The following is a 6,000-nucleotide window of genomic DNA, read 5'->3' as shown; positions in this document are numbered from 1 at the left end:
CAGTAGCCTAGGAAATGAGGAATCCTGGACTTCATTTCATGTACTAGAAGAAAAAAATGTATTCCAAATACAGAGATAATCAGATTTCATTTTGTGTCCCATTGCTAAGAATATTATCAGCAGTTTCTTATGAAGTGTGCTTGCATTTGTAGATTAAGCCCTAGCTGGTTAATTATTAGAGAATATTATTTTATTACTTTGGTCCATATTTTTCTGAGGATTGTTGGGGCTTTGTTTTTCAGTGAAAATATTTTTTTTTTCACTTTCCCTCAAAACTTAAAATATAAACCGAAAGAGTGTGTTGTCACCCTCAATTCACTGAAAGTTCGATGAAGGCAGGAGTCAGGTTCATTTCGTTTCTCTCTTGCTCACCATGTAATCTTTATGCTCAGCACAGTGACTGGCACATTGCAGAGTTTCAATAACTATTTGGGAATAAATACTGCAGTATGGTCCCCGTCACCAAGACCCTGCTTGAACTGAGCTTTTTCAAATCTTCGATTTTCTTCAACCTTTGCTTTCCTAGTTCCCTCACTGGCACAGTAATCGCCAGAGATGTCTTGTCCTAGGATATCACACTAAATTCCTTATGACTGGTAGCTACCAAAGGTCTTTCAAATGATCCTGTTGATGCTCTTTACAAAGCAATAATTGAAGAGAAATTAATCAGTTACATTATTCTGAGCTGTTTGTTTGCTTTCAGAGGGGAAAAGACTGAAATAATCTGTTGCGAAGTGAGATGGATTCTCTGCACATGGCAATGTCCTGTGGACAATATTATGTTGGGCAATAGGAGGTAGAAATGAAGCATTTGCTCAGCTTTTCCAGGCAATTTAATTTGAAGGCTCTATGATCCACCCAGGTGGAGGACAGGAGGAGAAAGGGGTCCCCCCAAGACAGTTTAGTGAGCTCACGCTGTGTGGAACCAGTGTGGAGTGCTTGTCGAAGTCCTGCCTGTGCCACTGACCCAGCTTGGAAAACCAGGGCAGAACCTTGCGTGGCTGCCTTTAGACAGTCCAGGAAGGTTTGTCTCTTTCCTCCTACCATCCCCGCTGACGGAGCCCCATCTCTGTGAACGCTTGCTGTTGTTCTCGTCGTTAAGAGAAAACAATTTGAACCAGAAAATGGAAGTTATTAGAGCTCTCTAAACTTTTTGATATCTGATTGTCAACTAGAAGTAAAAATTTTTAACTTAGAAATCTGAGGTAAGAATAGGATTTTCATTTTGGTAAAGAATGCCCCTTGGTACTTAGAATGCAGTAGTTTGTAAAAGGAGATAAATGCATGCTGATGTCTTCTAATTTTTCCTGGTTGCATCGTTTGATTTAGAAAACGAGTTTGTAATGAGTATAACAAAAAAGAACATATTTTATGACTATAATATTTCCAGCAAACTTTTGTAAATATGGAATACATGATAACTTTCTTTTTAATCTTGTTTCTCTCTTGTTACCAAGAAATAACCATTGCAGACTTATCTTGTATAAAACAAGTAATATTTATTGATTTTCATTTTTGTGCTTAGATATGTAATATGTGCCTATCTGTGGTATTATCACAGATAATCACGTCATAGAATTCATGTTTGTGTCAATTTTCTTCTAATGTTGTCATTTCAATTTCCATTATCTTTTAAATAACTACATAGGGTACTATTGTATGAATATATTATAATCACATTTTCTCTGTATTTGAGGGAGAAAGCATTCCCTTTTGAGTAATATTGCCAAGTTTTCTTCTCATAATAGTTACACAAATGTACCCTTTTCCAGTTATGTATGTGATTGTTCATGTCATTGTTCCCTTCTTACCGATATTTGAAATTACCGATCTTTTGATTTTTTTTTGCATTGCTAATGGGTAATTTAAAATTTCACATTTATTAGTGTATTTGAACACATCTAAAGGCCATTTCAGTCTCTTCTTCTCTGAATTAGATGTTCATTTTGTTCACTCGTTTTTTCTACTGGTTGCTTGTATTTTTCTTTCTGAGATGTAAGATCCCTTAAGCAGCTTTCCCCAGTGGATCTGCTGGCAGGATAGGTAATGTTGTCTTCTCAGCCTGTATTTTGCCTTCTTCCTGTCAAGTAAACCTTGTTATTTAAAGGCATGGAATGTTCTTGTATTTATCTGGTTGCTCATTTTTCTTAGATAAAATTTGTATCACTTGGGGCTGGGGATGTAGCTCAGTGGTACTGTACCTGCCTGGCAAGCACAAAGTCCTGAGTTTGATCCCTGGTACCCAAAACCAAACCAACCAACCAACCAAACAAACAAAAAACAAAAACAAAAACAAAATGAACATTTGCCTCTCTCCATCTCTATGAATTCTGAATTTTGTATCTTATTTTGGAAGCTCTTCTCCAATGTAAGACAGAGCTGCCTCTTACTTTATGCTAATTTTTTATAGGCTTTTCTGTGTCCAAGTCTTTAAAACATTTGGACAGAGTTGTCTTAAATATATGACATGAGGCAACCCAACCACTTTATTTTTTCAAGGTATTCACTACTGGGTGTAGTGGCATATGCCTGTAATCCCAGCACTCTGGAGTCCGAGGTGGGAGGATCCCTGTGAGTTCGAGACCAGCCTGAGCTACATAAGTGAGTTCCAGGGCAGTCTCAACTACATAGTGAGACCCTGTGTCCAAAAAAAAAAAGTTCTTCACTAAGCAGTCCTGTGTGTCTAGCACTGCTCTGCTCTGTGCTGTGGGATACAACAGTGGCAACACCAGCAGGGGTGCAGGCCACCACCCAATGGGTAAACGGGTCATGCTGTGCACAGAAGTGGGGAAGTAAACTTGAGAACAGTGGATGACCAGGAAAAGAGGGATGGCTGTCTGGGGGAGGTTTTCAGAGAGGTGGCATCAGTGCAGTCAGAAGGAGAGGCCCCAGGCAGTCGTGCAGAAAGCCCAGTCCAGGAGGTGAGGGAGATGAAGAGTGTGAGGAGCAGCCAGCGGGGCGTAGAGGACAAACGTCCAGGAAGCTGCCCGGCTTCTGCCCCATCCAGGGATTTTGAGCGGAAGACTCCACGGCCCCACCTGGAGGTAGCAGGCGGTCCTACTGCATCGTAGGCAGAAGGGCGGCCGGTACCGGTGCTAGCTAAAGAGGGGTCCATTCACCTCCCCGAGGCTGACGAGTTTCACGGTGGCGTGGGACAGGACGTGGCTGAGGTTTTTCTCCGAGTTTATAACTCGTGACCTCTGAACTTCATTCTGTGACCCACAGCCCCATTTCTTTTGGTATGTAGGACAGTTCTGTTTTCCCTATAGTTTTTTTTCCTCCTTTTTCTTTTTTATTGAGTTTATTGGTACTTTTTAGGTATACAGTGCAGTTGCATTCATCATTGGGATCTTGTACCTTTACATGACTGGTCTTGGGTCTTATTTTTTCCCCATGCCCCTGCCCTCCCTTCACCCCCTCCTCCCTCCCCAATTTACAAAGACTTTGTTTCCATTTTTTCGTTTTCTTATATTTTTTCTTGAGTTGGGTCACATTTCACCTCATTATTCTTTGCTGCATATTTCATTGCAACTGTATATTTTCTCTTCTTTATCATCTGTAAAAGCAGCATACTTTGTAAAATGGGCTGGGATTTATTTATCAATAAATTGAGAAAGAAATTGCGTCCACAATATCACGCCCTAAGAATGGCCCTGTTGAGGACTTTTGTAAATATGACTCTGCTGACAGAGGACTCCTTCCTTCCTGTTAACGTTGTTCACAAAAGTAAATAGCTTTTGGTAAAATTTCGGAATGGATTTTAAAAAATCACGTTCTTAAAAACTATTAACCATTTAGTAGTGCAATGTTTTTGTTTATTTTATGTTCGACACTTGATCCAATTTTCATATTAGTTCTAACAGCTTGTTGCTTGATTCATTAGAATTTTTAATGTAAATGTATTATCTTCAATTAGTGACTGAGTTTTGTTTTCCAATATTTTCATGATTTATTATCTTATTTTAACACATTATCTGGGACTCTCAAAAATGTTAAAAGGAGACTGACATTAAGTTGTAGCTCATGGGACTCATGTTCCACAGTTAACTATATTTTAAGCCATCACTTGAGAGAATGCTTACTGATTTCCTGATTTAATCTTTACAACAGCCTAAAAATGCTGTATTTGGAGTATTTCCCACCTTTTGACAAGGACACTGAAGGGCACAAAATGAAGTTATGTGGATAAGTTCTGTGCATTTAATGGTGGAATCCAGAATGTAGGGAGTATAACTCTAGAGCATAAATATCTGGTAGGAAACCTTTTCAGGTTAGGAAACCTTTCTTCTTCAAGTACTCTCTGGGTTTTGTCGAAATAGCTGCTGAGTTTTATCAGCACCTATGGAGATAATCTATGGTTGTTCACCTGTAATATTTTAATATCCTGAATTACCCTAATAGATTTCCTGATGTTAATCCATTCACGTTCTGCATACAGGGTCACACCCTATTTGGTAATAACACACTGCAGTATTTCATTTGTTATAATTTTTATCTGTGCGATATCGTCTGGAGTTGCACGTGAAATTAATATATTTTGATTTCATTTTATTCACTAACTTTATTAGGATTGTGCTAAGCTTTTAAAGAGAAGTGGAGAGATTTAAATGTTTTCTAATAATAAAATACTATTAATCCTAAAATGTCACTGAAATCTTGAAAATACCCCAAAAATTCTGCAGATGTAGCCTCACTGAGTTCTCAAAGCAACCCTATGAAACAATAATCTAATTATCCACTCACTAAACGATATCAGCCAGGATGTTAAGTAATTTGCAAAGTGTTACACAGAAAACGAGACAATTTCGTAGTCTTTATTCTTAACTCCAATAATGTTTCTTTAGTAATTTAAATGAACTATTTGCTATAAATTAATGGGAACTAATATCATTTTATAGGTAAATCTAAAACTGCCTTTGCAGTTGCTTCTGTGGTTTTTGGCCTGTGAAGTTTTTCTAACTATTTTGAGACAATTTTGCTAATTGTGTTTCCTGGAGGAATCATAACATTTATATAGACTTTCAATTATATTTTCTTTTTTCAAGTTTTCAGGTCTTTATTTCCATCCCATGGTTTCAAATGGCGGTTCAGCTGATGAAGGAATTTACATTTGACAAATTTCTCTTTAGCACTTTGAGAATTTTATTCCTTGAAGCACTGGCATTTATTGGGCATTGAAAAACTGTGTCATTCTGACTGTGAGCCCATGAAGATATATTTTCTCTCTCCTGTATCTTCTAACTGCTTCTCCTTATTAGTGATATTGTTTGCGATGCAATAAAATAGGCTATGTGTGGGCTGAGGTACACACTGGAGTGTTTGAATCAGATAATTCATGTGTTCCATGCACCTATTTCTTCATTTAACAAATGTTTATTGAGCGATGTCTACGTCCCAAGTTGTACTCTAGGCATGGGCTACAGATTAGTTACTAAATCAGAGGTAAAGTTCCTGTCTTCATGGATGTATGTTCTAGTTTGCAGAGCTGAACAGATGACAAAATTAATGGGTAAACTACATGGATGTTTCAGAGTGATAGGGTGTGGGGAAAAATAAAACAAGGCTGAGATGGAAACTCATGTTGGGTATAGCACTTTAATGGAAACATAATCATTAAATCTTTATTAGGAGAGTAATTGCTATGGCTTACATCTCTTATGTTCAGAGGTGGGGTTTTGACCTGATCTTGAGGCTGCTGCGTTAATCCGTGGATGAATCCACGGAACTCAGAGCTGAAGGAGCCTTTAGGAAGTGGGACCTGGCTGGAAGAGTCCGTCAGCAGGAACATGATATACAAGGTGTCTTCTGTGTCCACTCTTCCTCTTCTCTCTGCCTCCAGCTTGCTATGAATTGAGGAACTGTGTTCTGCTAGGCCCTACCACTGTGCTGTTTCTGCCTTGGAGACAACAAACCACAGAACGAACCCTCTGAACCATGAGAAATAAACCCTTCCTCCTTTAAGTTGTAGGCATTGGTTATTTTGTCCCTGCAAAGGGAAAG

This window comes from Fukomys damarensis, unplaced genomic scaffold (assembly GCF_012274545.1).
Source record: "Fukomys damarensis isolate Sample0158 unplaced genomic scaffold, DMR_v1.0_HiC HiC_scaffold_2, whole genome shotgun sequence".
Taxonomy (NCBI): Eukaryota; Metazoa; Chordata; class Mammalia; order Rodentia; family Bathyergidae; genus Fukomys; species Fukomys damarensis.
Note: the sequence above shows the minus strand (reverse complement) of the source record.